The sequence below is a fragment of the Vipera berus genome, assembly GCF_964194415.1.
Source record: "Vipera berus genome assembly, chromosome: 6".
In the NCBI taxonomy this organism is placed as follows: Eukaryota; Metazoa; Chordata; class Lepidosauria; order Squamata; family Viperidae; genus Vipera; species Vipera berus.
The window spans coordinates 83,232,679-83,252,974 of NC_138208.1; the positions used below are offsets into that span (position 1 = coordinate 83,232,679).

At 42.5% G+C, this 20,296-nt stretch overlaps 1 protein-coding gene across 2 annotated transcripts in view; it reads left to right on the forward strand.

Moving 5' to 3' along the window:
* SOX5 (SRY-box transcription factor 5) overlaps positions 1 to 20,296 on the forward strand; it is a gene marked incomplete at its 5' end in the record, with an annotated part of 509,776 nt that overhangs the window by 348,556 nt on the left and 140,924 nt on the right. The gene's annotated exons all lie outside the window — the stretch shown is intronic.

Below are 20,296 nucleotides of genomic sequence, written 5' to 3' on the forward strand. Positions count from 1 at the left end.
AAGAAGGGAAGGAGGAGGAGGAGGAGGAAGAGAAAGAGGAAGAAGGAGAAGAGGAGGGAAAGGAGGAAGGGGAGGAGGAGAGGGGGGGGGAGGAAATTTTCTTGCCCTTTCTTTCTTTCTTTCCCTTGTTTCTGTGTAAGCCCTTGGATCTTTGTAAGAAGCTGAATTTGGAGAGGATAAGAGAAACAATTACTACGCTTTGAAAATGCAAGCATTTGGAGTTGAGGACCTAGGACAGGGGTAGGCAACCTCGGCTCTTTTATGACTCATGGACTTCAACTCCCAGAATTCCTGAGTCAGACTCAGGAATTCTGGGAGTTGAAGTCCATGAGTCATAAAAGAGCCGAGGTTGCCTACCCATGACCTAGGAGGAACATATCTGTGCATTTCTCTGTAGGAATAACAATTTAAGAAATTAACCGTTGTGAGAGATCAATCAAGTTATGGGACCCAATGCCCATATTATTTTCCAGAATTATTTATTTTACTTCTCGTTTTTATTCTACCTTACTTCCCTAACAGTGGCAATGGGTACAATGCCAAAACCATCTCCCACCCATTGGGCAGGTCTTCGTTTTCTTAGCTTTTTCAGGATGGTTGCATCCCATGAACTTGCAGAGGATAGAGAGAAACGATTACTACTCTTTTGAAATTTAGAGCAGAGAACGCAGGAGGAACCAAAAGATGCATTTGTTTGTGGGAAGAATAATTTAGGAAATTGTTGTAAGAAATTGGTCAAGTTATGGGATCCAGAGCTATAATGGTTATATCCCAGATTTTTTTTTTCATATATATTCTGCCTTACTTCTCTAATAATGACACGGGGAAGAATGCCATAATGAGCTACCACCCATTGGCCAGAACTGAATTTTCTTAGCATTAGCAAGATAGTTATATCACATGCCTTCAGCTTGTAGCCTTTTGTGATGTACCTATCCAGATGTTCTGGGACTGCAATGTCAGAATTTCTAGTTGTGACCAAGAATTGCCAGTTGTGGCCCATAACTTATAGCAAATTAAATAGCCTCCCATAGGACTTTGGAAGTTTGGTAAGCAGAGATGAAACTCTTTGTTATAGTTAATGTACCTGATTACCGGTAGTTGAAACTGCTGTAGAAGTGCATGACTTACTGAGACCTTAGAAAGAGTGCAGAGAAGAGCAACAAAGATGTTAAGAGATCTGGAGGCTAAATTGTGTGAATCATAGTTTAAAGATCCAGGTATGTTTGGCCTAAGAAAGAGAAGGCTTAGGGGAGACATGAGAGCAGTCTTCCAATCCTTGATGCCACAGGGAAGAAGGCTGGAGTCCATTTTCCATAACACCTGAAGGCAGGACAAGAAGCAATAGGTAGAAGCTCAGAAGGAGGAGATCCAATCTGGAAATGAGGAATTTCCTGACAGTGAAAATAGTTGGAACTGCTTGCATCCTGGAATTGTGGATTCTGGAGTTCTTCAAGAAAAGGTTGGACAACCCTTTGCCTGAGATGGTATAAGGACTCCTGCCTTGAACATGGGGTTGGGCCAGAAGACCTCCAAGGTCCCTTCCAGCCTCATGACTCTATTATTATTTATTATCGGTACATTTTTATGCCACCCATCTCCCCTATAAGATGATTCTGTGATTCTAGGAGATGATGATTGATTTGTTGTTTTCTCCTTCTTTTTCCTCAATCTTGCCAAACATAATAAATTCCAACCACTGCTTATATTATTGCATATGCCCAAGGTTTTTGTTTCTTGATCACCTCAAGACCCTCTTTTATTTGGCATCGATTATCTGGCTCTTTGGCTGATTCATGGAACCTCCTTGTAACCATCCTCTGATTCAGAACGTGAACACGTCTACCTTCTTTCTCTTGTTCTTTTTCAATAGCCAACTTTCACAGGCACACATTACCACAGGAAAGACCTTTAACAGTTTTGATCTTCCTTGTCCTAAAAAATATCCTTATTCTTGTTTTTTGCCTAAATTTTTCATGGGTGGGAATGAAGCTGGGGATCAGCAGCTTGAACTTTAAGTTAATAACTTTAAATTAATAAATCCTAGGGACGCGGTGGCTCAGTGGGTAAGGATGCTGAGCTTGTCAATCAGAAGGTCGGCAGTTTGGCGGGTCGAATCCCGAGTGCCGCGTAACAGAGTGAGCGCCTGTTACTCATCCCAGCTTCTGCCAACCTAGCAGTTCGAAAGCACATAAAAATGCAAGTAGAAAAATAGGGACCACTACGGTGGGAAGGTAACAGCGTTCTGTGCGCCTTTGGTGTCTAGTCATGCCGGCCACATGACCACGGAGACGTCCTCGGACAGGCGCTGGCTCTTTGGCTTTGAAACGGAGATGAGCACCGGCCCCTAGAGTCGGAAACGACTAGCACGCATGTGCGGGGGAACCTTTACCTTTACTTTACCTAATAAATCCTACTTACCTTTATGAACTTGATGGAAAGCTATCAAATATGCATTAAACAAAGAAAAGTGGAAGGAGAAACATTGGAGTAATGGCATATAGATAGGTTTTGATTGCTGTATGCTTCAGCAGGCAGATGGCTTGTTGTAGTTGGCTTCATTCTTGTCTACAATAAACTATTTGCACTGGTTGACTGGTATCTAAATGTCTGCCACTTAGTAAGTCAATTCCAGAACAAGGATTGGAGAATCTAGAGAGCCTAAATTTACAGCTGTGCCAGGCTGAAGTGTGACATATTAATCTCTAGGATTAATCTATTTACTCTTCCCACACATTGTTCCTCTTTACCTCTTCTTCAGTGCAAGAAAATAAAACTGTCTGCCACCTTTTCTTCTTCACAGACAACTGTAAGTTCACTAAGCATGCTGGTTGTCATTGCCTTAATATTTATCATTAATTCGGGTTTTACTTTTCACTTTCCATTTTTGCTTTCCTATTGAGCTCTTCTAATTCATGTTTACTTCTGACGAACAATGTGGTGTCATCCTCAGATCTCAGATTGTTAGCGTTTAGGCCTCCAGCTTGATTCCATCTGCCATTATTTATTTATTTATTTATTTATTTATTTATTTATTTATTTATTTATTTATTTATTTATTTATTTATTTAATTTGTATACCACCCTTCTCCCGAAGGACTCAGGGCGGTGAACAGGGCAATACATATCAAAAACAAGATACAAAAATTAAAAATGATTAAACAAGATGCCCACGAATAAGTTAAAACACATTAAAAGTAGGTTAAAACACATTAATAAAACCCAACCCCATCCCATCAGGCCAGGCCAGCTTGTTCGAAAAGGTAGGTTTTGAGATCGCGCCGGAAAGAGCGAAGGTCGGGCGCCATCCAGAGCTCGACCGGAAGATGGTTCCATAAATCCGGCGCGCCCACAGAGAACACCCTCCCTCTGGGGGCCACCAGTCGGCATTCTTTGACCGGTGGCACCCTGAGGAGGCCCTCTCTGTGGGAGCGTACTGGGCGGAGGGAAGTTGACGCCAGCCGCAGGTGCTCCCCAAGGTATTCCGGACCCATTACATCCCTCCCTCCCATTCTTAACAGTAGTATCTTTGCTGCAGATGTTCAACAGATATGGAGACGATATGCATCCTTTTGCTATGCCAAACCACTCAATGTCACCAAATTAAGTACCTTGCTCATGAACCTTGCTCATTGCAAAGGTTCCTTATAAGACCCTTATTGCAAGCCATGTTGGGGAGTAACCCCTGAATTTGGTAAGGCAAGAATTGGTACTTTCAAATGACTCCCCGATTCTGCCTAGCCCTAATTTTGCTCTGACTGAGGAAGTTGATTGGATTAGCAATGAAACATCTCAAGATTAACAAAGTTTAGTCCAGTTGCCATGATTCAACCTTTGGACACCTTTGGCCTGGATGATTCATTGATATATATTCCTTATAAGAATTTTCTGGTACTCCAAAATAGCCCTTAATCTGTTCTGCCTATTGACATGATCTGCAAGGCCTTGATATAATTAGTTACATTCACAGAACAAAAGTTATGAGCAAATTTCCAGAGGGATAAAAAGATGTAGTGCCTTAGATGGGATCAGTTGCCTATTTTATCCAGTACTCTGTACCGTTCTTAATTCCAGCTACGTAAGTTCCCTAGTAGGTTTTTTTTTCATTACCTGCTACCAACAAAGATGTTTGCAACTGTGAGATCCATTAAACGCCAAGCATGAGTTATCATCCTTCCCCAAATCAGGAGATAAGAGCAGATCTAAGTCAGCAATGGGACTCAACAAACAGGGATGTTACCTTAATGCTTACTCAACATTTGTTTAATTGCTTTGATGTGCAAGGGGAGCCTAATCTTAAGCACCAGCTGAGCTCTAAAGAACAGAAGATTCAGTGAGAAGCTTTTGGTAAATTAGATATTGCATTCAGCCTAAAGGCTTTTGAAAAGCAACTTTTTGAGCATAGATCACTCAAGCAATTTATGACCTTTTTGGAAAGTACTGGCTACAATCGTTGTTTATTCCTTATTGTACAACTCAGTGGGTCACAATTAGGTAGTTCTTTCTTCTTTCAGTTTACAGTTAAATTAATATGACTGTTTTAAAGGTAACAGCAGTTCCCAATCAGAAATCCTCAGTTCTGGACTTTATCAGATTGCAGTACATCTTGATTTTCTCTCTTTATGGGCTAAGCCAATTAAGCCAATTGTTCGTCGTTGTTGGTTTTTTTCTGACATGAGTAATCTCAGGAAAATATTGATGTGATAAACGGATCTTGTGAATGCATTCAGGTGATAGTTTGCTAAATTCTAGAAAACAGTGCGGCCCAAACCCACCAGGTTAGTCTACCAGATCATTCTTTAGATGGGCTTGAGATTTTATAAGATTGAATTCAATTCCTTTATCAGAAAACCACACTTTGGTTCAACCTTGGATTGTATGGGAGGCAAATCAAATCTTAACTTAAAGGGATTCTCGGAACCCCTTTAATTCTTAAAAATGATTGCGGACCCCAAAGTGCTTTGCTTTATATGGGTTGTATCCATCAATATTTATTCTAGTGAGAAATTAAATTTAATATTTATTTATTTATTTGACTTTCAAGCCCCAGGTCTCAGGGGTCTCCAGACTACACTTTGAGAACTGCTGACTTACACAATATGAGTTTCCTGAGGGCATGAAAGGCAAGGCTGTAAATAACTCCTGAAAATATTTCTTGTCTTAATCTCATAAAGTGCTATGAACTATCATGACAAATATGAAGACCGAAAAATCAAAGATAGAAAGGAGAAGCAGACTATTATTACCTAAGCTGGAATACAGTATTAGCAACAAAATCAAAATTCCATGATCGGAAAGGACTTTGTTGTGATATTTTTTTTAATGAATTCTGAAAAGAGGAATGAAAAAAAAAATCAGGACTTGGTTTAGTCTTCTAACCTCAAGATGTTTTGGGATTATAACCATCAGGATTCCCAATAAACATTAACCCAAATACTTCATGGAGTGAGGGGTAGCTGTATAAGAATGAGAAAAGCTGGTTAGTCAAGAATCTTATCAAATCTTAAATAGTGGCTAGTAAGAAATTGGGGCATTTTGTAGATGTAAGGCAAATAGAGAGCTACTGCATTTAGAGCAGTGTTTTTTTAAACTTGGCCACTTTGGAATGAGTGGACTTCAACTCCCAGAATTCCCCAGCCAACAGTTTATAGGAAATACCCTGCTTTTGTGTGTCTGCTATTCTCTATGGTCTTATTGTGTTTACTTCTTATAAATGATTATAGAATTAGGCTGCCTTAATAGAAAATTGTATCTAAGTCAATAAAATATATTGTAAATAAGCCTTATAATTGCCAGAATAACTGTGTGATACTGTATGATATGGTGGGGGGGGGAGGTTTAACAGACAAAATGAGCAAGGGTTAAGTGAAGGCTGGATACTTGGCAGTAACTGGGATTATTATAGAGATCTCAACTATAAGCACTGAAGGGATCTTTCTGTATATTGAAGTGATAAAAGTGAACTGGATGGAGAATAACAGCTTCTTGGAGAAAGAGGCTTCAAGACAGATAAAAGTCAAAAGGTCATGATCCAGGTTCTGTTTATTTAAAAAAAAGTGTCATCTGATGGACAAAGGAAACCGGCATTTTTTTGTGTGTCAAATATCCCCTGCGGAATGCTCAACTTACAACCACAATTAAGCCTATAATTTCCATTGCTAAGCAAAGCGGTTGTTAAGTGAGCTTCCCCCCATTTTAGGACCTTTTTGACACAGTTGTTGAGCTAATCACTACAGTTGTTAAGTAAAACATGCAGTCATTAGGTGAATCCAGCTTCTCCCCTTGACTTTGCTGGTTGGAAACCAGCTTTATTTATATTTTTTTTAAATCCCATTTATATCCCGCCCTTCTCCGAAGACTCAGAGCGGCTTACAATCTAAGAAGCACAAATCAATGTGCTTAGCAATAGCCTTCATTCTATGTATATGCCTGCTTATTAGGGCTTTCACACACACCCCAGCGGCATTATTACAAAGTCAGCTTAATTGCCCCCAACAGTCTGGGTCCTCATTTTACCTACCTCGGAAGGATGGAAGGCTGAGTCAACCTGGGTCAACCTGGGTAGGATACAAAGGGAGATCACATCTGCAACTGATCACAGGAATGCTTGTGAGTGTGGAAACTAGTTGTAAATCACTTTCTTCAATGCCATTGTAACTTTGAAGGGTCACTAAACAAATGGCTGTAAATTGAGGACTACCTATACCAGGGGTAGGCAACCTTGGCTCTTTTATGACTCGTGGACTTCAACTCCCAAAATTCTTGAGCCAGCCATGCTAAGGGGAAAGGGAGAGGTTTACAAGCTGAGCCATGCTGGCTCAGGAATTCTGGGAGTTGAAGTCCACGAGTCATGAAGGGGCCAAGGCTGCCTACGCCTGCCCTATACCATATCCCCCAAGATCTGGTTGGCCCCAGTCATGCTGGCATTACAGACAGTTTTAAGAAATGAGGCGTAGAATCAGGAGGTTAATTGAGTCCATAAGATTGATATGTTATCTACTGATGATTGATGTTGCCCTTGACTGACATTAATTTTATATATATATATATATGTGTGTGTGTGTGTGTGTATGTATACACACACACATATATAGTGTGTGTGCGCGCGTATGTATGCGTGTGTGTTTGATATTATTGTATACTGTATATGAGTTCTTAAGCCTATATTAGCTGCCCAACCTTACTGTTGTAATTTACCTCAGGAATGTCCCCTCAGGAAATTTCAAGGAAATCTGGGGTGATGTCAGTGACAGCATGCTAGAAGCAGTTAGATGCTTAGCTTCCTTAGATATCAAATTATAACATCCATCCCCTTACAACTCTATGGCTCCATATTATTGTGATTTTATTATGGTCTTATCTTAATTTAATATTTTATCTTCTATTTTGTATTAGCTGTCCAGCCTTGCTATTGTGAGATGGGTAGAGATATAAAATGAATTAAAAATAAACAAATATTGTTGTAGGAAAACCTATTCAAGTAGGTTGAATAGGTTTTGTCTGATTGACAATACTCCTCGGTTGCAAATTAGTCTAAAATAAGCATTTAGTGTCGCAATAGCTAAGCAGCACTGCAAGAACTAAATGTGTTTCTTAAGCATCATTATACTCCCTACCCTTAATCTAGTTAGCATAGTGTGGATGTTGGGACCTGTAGTTCAGCAGGAAGTGAAGAACCCCTAACCTTGTCCTGGTGGTTGTTAGAAACTGCAGTCATAGTAGGATGAGAAGCTGTTCTGCATCTTTTCCCATTTAAAAGAAATATGAACCAGAGATCCCTTTGATTTTTTAATGCATTGCATCTTGTTTTTCTCACTCTGGCTGAGTTAAGCCTCTTTATAAGATGTTGTAAAAAGAAAAGGTTGCAGCTGAACCAAAAAGCGTATAGCTGAATCACCCAACCTGACCTCAAGCTGCTAAAAATGTAGGATATAAATAAGTAAACAAAGACATTCATTAGATCCAACTCTTGTCACGGGAATACAGGTAGTCCTTGACTTATGACCACAATTAAGCCCAAACTTTCTGTTGCTAAGGGAGAACAGTTGTTAACTGGGTTTTGCCCCGTTTTACAACCTTTCTCACCACAGTTGTGAAGTGAATCACTGCCGTTGTTAAGTTAGTTACATGGCTGTTAAGTGAAGCTGGCTTTCCCATTGACTTTGCTCGTCAGAAGGTCGCAAAAGGGATCACATGAGCCCAGGACACTGCAAGTGTCATAAATATGAGTCAGTTGCAAGGGTCTGAATTATTATCACGTGCTCATGGGGATGCTTCAACGGTCATAAGTGTGAAAAATGTCACTTTTTCCATGCTGTCGTAACCTCAAAACACTAAGTGAACTGTTGTAAGTCAAGGACTACCTGTAGAATGGCAGATGATGAACTGGAGAGTCTTCATTTCTGCTTTGGACGACGTCTGCTCTGTGACCCAAATGAGGTAGACAGCAATAGCAATAGCATTTAGATTTATATACTGCTTCACAGAGCTTTACAGCCCTCTCTAAGCGGTTTACAGAGTCAGCCTATTGCCTCCCAATTATCTGGGTCCTCGTTTTACCAACCTCGGAAGGATGGAAGGCTGAGTCAACCTTGAGCCGGTCAGGATCAAACTCCTGGCAGCGGGCAGAATTAGCCTGCAGTACTGCATTCTAACCACCGCACCACTATGGCCCCTATGGGGGTGTGGTTCCACAGCATGCAGTTGTCCGTTTGCCTGACTTTTTGCAAAGAGCACACATGTAGAGGTAATGGTTCTGGTCAGTGGTGGGTTTCAAACATATGAACAACCGGTTCTCTGTGTGGATGCCGTTTCTGGAAGTCCGTTCTGGGCCTGGGCAACAAAAAATTAGCTACCAGTTCTGCCAAACCGGTGCAAACCAGCTGAATCCCACCACTGGTTCTGGTCCTTGTTTCCAACTCGCATCAGACTGCAAAAGAGTCCGTAGCCTCCATCCCCAAAGCATCCTTTACAGACAGCCAGATCACAGCTTTATAGATTTCAGTGATAGCTCCCATCCGTTCTTCCTTGGAAATCTCAGAACAATGTTTTCTATCTGTTCCTCTTTTTTCCCCCTATTTTTCTCTCTCTCTCTCTCTCTCTATTATTTTCCTTCCCCTGGTGCTACTCTTTAATCCTTCCCAAACCTTTATGTAGCAGCAGAGCAGGGTTTTGTGGGAAAGGGATAAAAAAGCCGAAATGACAACGTTGCAGAGGCTGACACATACTCCCTGCCATCCTTGCTTTGAGAGGACATGTGTCTTGAACCCCTTCCGCTCCTTCTTCTCTCCAGGAGTCGCCCAGTGTGCGTTCCTACCTGTCACATTTAGTGCTAATTGGTTGCCCTCTTTGGCACTGCCTGCTGGGAGGCTAATGACTGGATGAGCTGGTACATTAAAGTGTTCTCCTCGTTTGCAGCAGTGGATACTCTAGGTTGAATATAATTGCAGCGTTCAGGGAGTTGGCATTGATATCTCCTGTATTTGAACTTTTCATTTGGGGTGGATAAAATAGGAACTACTTGATGTCTTTGTTAATTGCTCCTCAGAGGTGCAGCTAGATCACTTGGGGTCCCGGGCTTAAAAATCTTATGGCGATCCCATGTCTGTTCTTTTAGTAGTGAGGCATGCAACCAACTAGGGAATAAACACTATTTTGTTATAAGGGGGGGGGGACTTTTTTCAAGTAGGAGAAAAACCAGTATTGATCATTATAGACATGCCTGAGTTTGGAATCCTGATTTTTTTTTAAAAAAATGAAAGAAGTAAAAAGTTAAGGTAGACACGGCTTCCTTGATAAACCAAGGCATGTTTAAGTCCAGCATTTTGTTGCTTACAGTACATAGAATGAAGGCTACTGCTAAGCTTGTAAGCCGCCCTGAGTCTTCGGAGAAGGGCGGGATATAAATGGAATTAAAATAAAAATAAATAAAATAAAAAATTCTTGCAAGCAGGAGATGAAAGTCTATTACTTTTTTGCCATTATTCTCAGCAATTATTTTGATGCCCCTTCCCCCAACCAGAAAAAAGCATTTAGCTTATTCTTTCTGGGCTTTGGCCTTGGAAATCCAGCTCTCTCTACAATACCTCATAAACTACTCTACATCTGATCCTTGTTTGGTGTCAGACTGATAAGGTGATTACAACAGGCAGAGCTGTTATAGTATTGTAGACCATCTCAGTGATGTCTGATTAAACAGAGGTTCTAGGAGGTTTCAAGAGACATAACATTGATAAGGCTGGCAAATTTTTACAGGTGTCCACCAGTTCTTACCAGGGACCCAAAGAATACATAAATGCAGATCATCTGGAGATTCTCAGTGACCTAGGTCAGGGCTCTTCAAACCTGGCCCTTTTATGACTTGCGGACTTCAACTCCTAGAATTCCTTTGCTGGCTGAGGAATTCTGGGAGTTGAAGTCTGCAAGTCATAAAAGGGCCAAGTTTGAAGACCCTTGATCTAGGTCAGGGGGAGGCAACCTTGGCTCTTTTATGACTCGTGGACTTCAACTTCAACACAGCTATGCTATGCTGACTCAGGAATTCTGGGAGTTGAAGTCCACGAGTCATAAAAGAGCCAAGGTTGCCTACCCCTGATCTAGGTCATGATTGTCCCAAAGGTGTTTTTTTCCCAAAAAGGCAACTGGACTTTCTTGGTACTTTCTTTGAAGACATTTCATTTGTCATCCAAGAACTTTCTTCAGCTTTGAAGCTTCTAAACAGAAGAAGCTTTCTGGATGAGAAGCTACATATTTTCAAAGAAAACACCAAGAAAATCCAGTTGCCTTTTAGAAAAAAACAAAACACACCTTTGGAACATAAATGCAAATCATTGAGAAACTGATCTTGTGTGTTGTCTGACTTGCTTAAGGGGTGTCTAAAGTTTCCCAAAAGCTCCCTACACTGTGGTGAAGGTTGATTAGGTGTGGGATAAATCTGGAGATTGAATCACATTGGACCTGAAAATTGGAGACTCCTCTATGTACAGCAGGGTCTGAGAGTTATATATATATATATAAAAGATGAAAATAATTTCCACAGATGTTGAAAATCAGTGCTAGGGCAGAAGGTGCCATAGGTGAGAAGAGAACATATTGCAATTTTTCTAAGTAGGATACAACTGTAAATATCAGTTACACTTTGAACCTGAACTGATAGATTTTTTTTCTCTTTGTTTTCTGCGGCTTTACCTGCTGCCTATAAATGTTTTAGTCTACAGAGGGACGATTCATTAACGTGCAGCTTGATCACCTCTGCTGAGGTACCCTCACAGTCCATTTGCACGGTGGAGAAAAAAAATCAAAACAAAACGGAGCTTGCTCTTTGGGAACAAACATCTGGGCAAGATAAGCTGAAAATAGGAGCTAAATGCTCACGCTGCAACGGTTCACATTAGCATTGCCAAAAGATGGCAAGCATCCATCCGCCATTAGCTCACTAGATTCCTTTAATATTAATATGCACATTTCTTGATGGACATCACAAATGCTGAAGATGATAATGATAGAGAGTTAATAAGGCAGCATAATATGAATATTTCCCAATTGGCTAGCCCCTCAAATTGGTCTCAAACATATAATATTAACCTAGATTGGGCATTGCACTCCCCATTTATTGCCGATGCTATATTTAGGTGGGTTGGCTACAAGATAGTCACCACCTGTTCTGTCCAAGGAGCAGCCAAACGGCCCATTTTATAGGAGATTGGTGGGGATCAAAGGCCAGTTCCCCAGCTGTAGGAATAGATGCACTTCTATTGCTACTAATGGATCAATGCCCATAAACAGCAGCTGAGGAGAGGAGGGGGGGGGGAAAGCTTGCAGGCATGTTCCACTTTTAGGTGTAGTTAAATAAGATATTATTAATGGTCAAAATTGATGTTTTCCACCTCACTGCAGCTGCATGCATGAGAATCTGTCTTCTCATGTGTCTAATATTCCCGCTAGTCTATACCTCATTTCTCATCTTCTGGAAAGAGTTACAAAAGCGATGATTGCTGGCCGTCTATTTTCCTAATAAAATTCCACCACATTGTTGTATTCCGAAGATGTATCTGTTCCTGATCTTCAACAAGGAGATTACAGGTAGTCCTCAATTTACAATCATTTGTCTAATGACTGCTCAGAATCAAAAAGAGACTTATGACCGTTTTTCACACAAGCATTGCAGTATCCCCCATGATCACGTGATAATGACTCAGCTACAGCAAAAGGAGTATTTTAAGGGTAAATTCCATATAGTCTTCAAAAAAGGTGGAAGTTATACAGTTCCTAAAGCTGTTTTGGATACCATATGAGAATAATTTCTACTTTGGAAAACTGTACAATGAAGCGATTGGTGAAATAAAAACAGGCCATGTTCAATGCACATATGAACAAGTTTCGAAAGGATTGTATATAATGTGCTATATCCTTCAGTCAGTGTTTAACTAATATCTGCAGCGCAGAGTGAACTGACCCTGCGATTAAATGGTTTACTCGGCTATGGTTCAAATGCTTTTGAATGACATCACTTTATTCAATTATTTAAAGTTATGAGTTCAAACTTACTTGTCCAAAGAAATATTTCAAGAAAAAGGAATGGCAGTTCCTTCTCCACACCTGCATAATTGCACTGGAATTGTCCCTGAGTTTAACCCTTATTTGTATATAAAAGATTTGCTGGATGTAAATTGGGAATCCTCACAGATTCAAGAATTAGGAAGCTACCAAATTTGACTTGCAAATCTATTTGATTTTCCCAGTAGTGTCCTTCTCTACCCACTCAGGTGAAATTTCATGACAGAGAAAGACTATTTTGAAGTCTCCTTGGAGCTCTTCATTAGGATAGTATCTGCATAACTTCCAGTGGCAAAGCTACACATTGTGATAAAATGTTCTTCAAAAGCATACATTAGGCTGGGCAGTTTCATGTGAAGTCTAATGTGGGATAGACAGGGAGGAAGCTAACCACCAGATTGCAAAAACACAAGTGAGTGGTCAAACGAGGAGACCCAAACTCATTGATAGCCTCACACTGCAACAAACAAGGACATACATTCAATTTTGCAGCCACTAAGATTGTTAGACAAGCAGGGACAAAAACAGCCAGGGAAGTGGTTGAAACCTGGGGAAATGAGTGCTGATTTACTAACAGCTTATCAAGTACTTAGGAGCGAGGGCTTGGCAGCACAAGCAAACAATAGCCAATGACTTAATAGTCAGCCATCAACACCCCAATCAACATCAAAATAGCCACATACAACAGGCAACACATATAAATCCCACACACAGCACACACTGTTAGAGAGAAGTTTCCTGAAGATGGGCACCAGTACGAGTCGAAAAACAAAACCTCTGGTCCCAGTGACTGACCCAGATTGGATCCTGCAACATTATCCTGGGACAAGCAGGTTCACCTTCCTTTGTGAGTCTAATTTGTCCCCTACACAATCTTGGATGTAGTGGATAAGGGAGAAGTGCTTATCTTTTACCGGGTGCCGCCGGTAAAAGATTGCCGGCGGGTAACACCCAGGGGGAGGGCCTTCTCAGTGGGTGCGCCTGCCCTCTGGAACCAGCTGTCCGTGGAGCTTAGGACTGCCCCCGACCTCCATTCATTCCGCCGGGACCTGAAGACCTGGCTCTTCGAGCTCTCTGGCCCAGGCTGAGAATTTTAATTTTAATTTTAATTTTAATTGTTGTTTTTTTTACTTTTTCAGGGACTGTTGTAATTATTTTTAATTGTTTTTAACTTTTGTATTTCTTGTTTTAAATACCCTGTAAACTGCCCTGAGTCCTTTGGGAAAGGGCGGTATATAAATCCAATTAAATAAATAAATAAATAAATTATCACATAGAACAGTAGAACATGAGGACACCCATTAAGACAGATGGATTGGGAAGAGGTTTCTGCAGGATCACCTTCCTCAGGTAGAATTGACCCATCTGATCCATTCTGATCCTGGATAGGGATGCTGAAAGTACTCCCCCCATGTGTGATGGTAGGGAGCAAAATACTGACTTCTCCATGTAGAGTTGGCAATATAACAATGCTATGAAGAAATCAAATCAATATCCCACAGTAGTTTTAAATAGTATTGGGTAATTCACGATGCAGCAGGTGGAAATGCCAGCTATTGCCTCCGCACGTTGTGAGCATCCCTGGGATGGTGTCTTCAGACTCTTCCCTTGCTACCCGTAAGGCTTGCTCCCCTTCACAACTTTTGCAAAGTATTATATTAATTTTAAAAAGTATTGGAACAGAATGATGGCCTGTTCTAAAACAGGGGTCCCCAACCTAGTAGCATGGCCTAGTAGCAACTGGGCCACACCCATGCAGTTCAACTTGCACAAGAGGTAGGCCAGCATGCACTTGTGCACATGTGCACCAACCCACCACTCGCATGGTCCTGTTTCCCTCTCTCTCTCTCCCCCTCCTGCGCTGGGCCGTCAAGCTGCAAAGGTTGGGGACCGGTGTTCTAAAACACCATGATGTCTCTAGCATCATGGGACCTTTAGGTCTTGCAAAGATCTCATGTAAAGCTAACAAACAGTCTCGAGAGAAGGTCAGTGAGTTAATGAGTCATTTGTGGTTGGCCACACCCAACCTGGAAGCCATTGTTGCCTGTGTGCCTAGCTTTCTGAATGTCACCCTGACCTAAAATGTTTGCTTACCTCTCAATTAAGCTTCTATCTGTCTGCCTGCCTGCCTGCCTGCCTATCTAGTTTGGACATGGTATAATGCAGTATTTCTCCACCTCAGCAATATTAAACTATGTGGACTTCGCCTCTCACAATTCTCCAGCCAGCATGGCAAGTGAAGAATTCTGGGAGTTGAAGTCCACATGGCTTAACATTGCTTCGATCAGGGGTGTCAAACTGCCAGCCCGCGGGCCGGATGCGTCATGCCGCAACCGCACCCACCCCACTTACTGGCAATGGGGAAAAAGTCATGATACATCGCAACATGTCACGTGACATTGCAAGTTTGACACCCCTGACTTAGATTGAGATATAAGGTAAAGGTAAAGGTTCCCCCGCACATGCGTGCTAGTCGTTTCCGACTCTAGGGGCCGGTGCTCATCTCCGTTTCAAAGCCGAAGAGCCAGCGCTTGTCCGAGGACGTCTCGGTGGTCATGTGGCTGGCATGACTGTTACCTTCCCACCGGAGTGGTCCCTATTTTTCTACTTGCATTTTTACGTGCTTTCGAACTGCTAGGTTGGCAGAAGCTGGGATGAGTAACAGGCGCTCACTCTGTTATGCGGCACTCGGGATTCGACCAGCCAAACTGCCGACCTTCTGATCGACAGGCTCAGCATCCTAACCCACTGAGCCACCGGGTCCCTTAGATTGAGATATACTGGCATATAATTTGAATACGGCAGTTGTATTTCAATAACCCGGAGTAAAGATTTAGCGTCTTGTGTGTGAACATGGTCCACTGATGGGTATGAAGACATGTAGGGAAAGGGAGAATCTGAGTGACTTTCCTTCTCCTTATCTAGCATTCTCTGTCCTAGCACAGGGGTCCCCAGCCTCTGGGCCGCCCCCACTACCAGGCCGTGGCCTTTTCAAAACAGGGCCGTGGAAGCAGGAGGTGACTGCGCACATGCAAGCAGCTGCACTTGCAAGAGCAGTGGGTGAGCAAGCATGCACGAAGCTCCATTTGTGTGAGCAGCAGGCACCACAGCATCATCTCCTTCCCCCGCCAGTCCACAAAGCCAGAAAGGTTAGGGGAATGCCTACTAGCAGACCTCTCTCGGCATGAGTGAGCTTCCTTGTGGCTTAAAATGCCTGCATTTCCTTAACTCTCTCTTCTCTTCCCGACTCCTAAGCCTATGGGGCAGACAGACAGAAGCACACATACGATTAATAAGGCGAGCTGCAGCACTGGCTCATTTGCATATGTATTAATAGAGGCAGAAACAACAATTCAATTACATCAAGAAGCACTCGGAATACTAAAGCAAGCATGCAAAATAGGCCGGAGACTGTTTCAGTTTTTCCTCTACTTTACCTAATCCAACCAGTTCAAAATCTGAAAAATACAGTCCTTCCTTCTTTAAACGCTACAGCCCCTTCCCCAATTCTCTTTAGGTGCTGAGGAGGGGCACCCCAAGAGCTTTTGGATATTTGGACAATGGGATCCGACCGAGTGCCAGTCTTCCTCCATGAAAATCGTACTAATCTTCAGCTTGTGTTGATTCTCATTACATGCTAAATTAGCCTCAAACTGTTGTAATTCCTATCTTCTGGTTTGGAGAAAAATCCGTTCCGGCTTTCTGTTTGTTTCGTTTCCCTTGACTTCCCTTGATCATTCTGAGGCTAGTCTGTAACCTTCCAGAAGTAAATCTTGCAGAACAGGAAGTAGTTTATGGTGTTCCAGAGATGGCCCAGGCTCAAAGCATTCAGATACTAACAAACCCACTCCTGGATCAGCTAGATTGAGTAATTCCAAGGAGGAAAAAAGTATGAAACATTGTAGGGAACTGAAGTGAGTTCCCATGTTTGGAATCGTCTCTGGAAGATTGAGAGGACCTAGAGCAGGGGTAGGCAACCTTGGCTCTTTTATGACTTGTGGACTTCAACTCCCAGAATTCCTGTGCCAGCCATGCTGAGGGGAAAGGGAGAGGTTTCCATGCTGAGCCATGCTGGCTCAGGAATTCTGGGAGTTGAAGTCCACGAGTCATAAAAGAGCCAAGGTTGCCTACCCCTGGACTAGAACAAGAGTGCTGGTTATTATTATTATTATTAGCATATGGCAGGGGTAGGCAACCTTGGCCCTTTTATGACTCGTGGACTTCAACTCCCAAAATTCCTGAGCCAGCCATGCTGAGGGGAAAGGGAGAGGTTTTCATGCTTAGCCATGCTAGCTCAGGAATTCTGGGAGTTGAAGTCCACGAGTCCTAAAAGAGCCAAGGTTGCCTACCCCTGACCTAGAGCATTGTGCCACCTTCCTGTCAAACATCACTGGAGAATTCAAGCCACCTTTAATTTCCTTTCTCTGTAAGGAAAGAGGGTGGAATACTGTAAATGGGTTTCTTCCCCCCGCCCCCCCCAAGATTAAAGAGAGCATATCCCAAAAGAATTTATTCTTTATAAGTTGTTGATTTTTTGAGCGATAGTGTTTCAAAGTGGCTGGTCTCTGCCAACATTTGTGAAAAGCAAAAGATGGCATTGAATTGGTTTGTGATCCTCTTGGCTTAAAATTGGGTCTTAGTTACAGGTGTTTGTACCTATGTGGTAGCCAGATATTTTTGATTAACTTCTGTATCTGGAGGGCATCAGATTGGAAAGGCTGACCTAGGAAATCTTAAGCCAGACAGAGAGAAAAAAGACAGATAAAGACATACAGTATCCCCTAAGGTTGCATTCGCTTCCCCCACCTGCTTTGGTCATCACATACAGCATCTGTTTCCTCTAATTCTTTACTCAACTATTCTCCACTGAAAACCTCTGGTCTGGTCTAAAACAATCACAAAAATTCAAGCATGGGTTACTCCCAGCTCACCTAGGTCAATAAAAGGCCTAACTTATTTTGTTTGTTGTTCATTCTAGTTCAATAGCTGAGTCATGTCCAACTCTTCATGACCCCATGGACCGTAGCACACCAGACCGCCCCCATGTCCTCCACCATCTCCTGGAGTTTGCCCAAATTCATGTTCATTGCATTGAGGACACCCTCTGCCCTTCTCCTTTTGCCTTCAATCTTTCCCATCTTCGGGGTCTTTCCCAAGGATTCCTCTCTTCTCATTTGGTGGCCAAAGTATTTGAGTTTCAGCTTCAATATCTGTCCTTCCAGAGATCAGCCAGGGTTGGTTTCTTTTAGGATGGACTGATGATTGGGTCTCCCTGCAGTCTAAGGGACTCCCAATTGTCTCGTCCAACACCATTGTTTTTGTACCCTGCCTTTATTGTTTTTACAAATAATTCACGGTGGTGAGCATACCTAATGCTCTTTCCTCCTATTTTCTCCATAACAATAACCCTGTGAGGTGGGTTGGACTGAGAGAGAGTGACAGTTGCTTGATTCATTTTACCCTTGCTAGGTTTTTCTATTGTTTGGTGTGGGGTCCTTGGTGCTCTCTGAGGTTGGTTGTTTTCTTGCAGACATTTCATTACCCAACTAGGTAGTATTATCAATGCTAGTGAGCGTGGGATTTGCTCTCTGTTTATGCACTAGTGGCTTGCCCTATGAGTATTGTCTGAAGACAAACAAGCTAACAGTAAACAACAACCTACTCAAGGAACCACCAAGATCATTCCTACCCACACTGACAGGGCAAGCCGCTTGTATATAAACAGAGACCAAACCTCATTCCTTTCCAGCACTGATGATGTTACCTTGTTGGGTAATGAAACATCTGCGGGACTCCACAGTTCCACCCTGAGCTACAAATATTATCTTCTTTTGTTTGGGTCTGTTAGGCAACCCCCCCCCATTTTTATTCGATATACAGCTTAAACCTGTAACATAGGTCATATCATTCTCCAAACTGTGTGATGCGACAACTACAGAATAGTAACAGTAGATCCACTCTGCTCCCTCAGCTTCATAACTACAGATATTATCTCCTTTTGTTTGGTGTATTAGGCAAATCCCCCCTAGGTAAAGGTAAAGGTTCCCCTGCACATGCGTGCTAGTCGTTTCCGACTCTAGGGGCCGGTGCTCATCTCCGTTTCAAAGCCGAAGAGCCAGTCCTTGTCCGAGGACGTCTCCGTGGTCATGTGGCCGGCCTGACTAGACGCCAAAGGCGCACGGAACGCTGTTACTTTCCCACCGTAGCGGTCCCTATTTTTCTACTTGCATTTTTACCTGCTTTCGAACTGCTAGGTGTGCAGAAGCTGGGACGAGTAACAGGCGCTCACTCTGTTACGCGGCACTCGGGATTCGACCCGCCAAACTGCCGACCTTCTGATCGACAAGCTCAGCGTCCTAACCCACTGAGCCACCACGTCCCCAAATCCCCCCTATTTTGATTCAATATACCGCTTAACTCTGTGGAGTAGGTTACCCCAGTCTCTCTGATGTGACAACCACAGAATAGTACAGTACGTTCACTCTGCTCCCTCATCTTCATAACTTGAAACACAGAAGCCAGCCGTCCTTTGTGAGCAGGTGCTATCTCAGGAGGGGGGCTGCGGTTCCACCCTCAGCACACCTGCTCAAGGAGAACAGCATCTGGCCCTCGGCTTTCAGATGCAAGCACTTTCCAAGATTTAATTTTAGCCTCAGTTGAGGATGAAATAACCTTTCCGTATCTGCCTCTTCTCTTCTTTTTTCTCGGTCCTTCTTCTTTTCATTCTTTCCCCACCCCCGTTTTATGCAAACCTGTTATTTTTCTAGGTGTTTGAAAACACAGCTTGAGAAAATGGATAATCAAGGAAGATGGCTTTTAAAATTAGAAACATATATAGTTGGACATCAAATGAGGCAACTGCATGGACACCCAGGGTGAAATCAAAGGCCTTTATTCACAGTCTTTATTTGAGTGGTGGAGATAGGGGAATTTATTTAACTCTTTCTCCGAACGTCACTGGCCTTCAAAATACTTCACATCAGCTGGGGAGCGACTGTGCTCCAGGATCAAACAATTCCTGGACAAGTCCCTCTCATGTAAGGGTTAGAGGGACTGTTGGCTTTAATCCATAGTTTAAATTCCTGACCGCTAGAACAATTAACCAGTGGAACAACCTGCCTCCAGAAGCTGTGAATGCTCCAACACTGGAAGTTTTTAAGAAGAGATTGAGCAGCCATTTGTCTGAAATGGTATAGGGTTTCCTGCCTGAGCAGGGGGTTGGACTAGATGACCTCCAAGGTCCCTTCCAACTTTACTATTATGATTATGATTAGGTGTTCTGGTAACTGCGTAAGTTCAATATGCTGGAATATAGCAATAGTAATAGCTCTTACTGCTTCACAGTGCTTTACAACCCTCTCTAAGCAGTTTACAGAGTTAGCATCTTGCCCCCAATAATCTGGGTCCTCATTTTACTGACCTTGGAAGGATGGAGGCCTGAGTCAACCTTGAGCTGGTGAGGATCGAACTGCTGGCAGTGGGCAGAATCAGCCTGCAATACTGCATTCTAACCACTGTGGCACCACAGCTCAAGTGGTGTGCAACTTGCATCCATTTGAAAACAGTATCATATTCAAGTGGATGCATCCCAAAAGCAGGGGGGAAAAACTGGATTAATTTTGCCTCTTTAAATTTAAACTAAAGTTTTGTGGAATCCTAAAAAAATGTAGGGGAGGGAAGAAGTCATAACTTTGAGGATGGGTTGTAAGGAGCTTTTAAAAGTCCACTGTAACTGAATAGT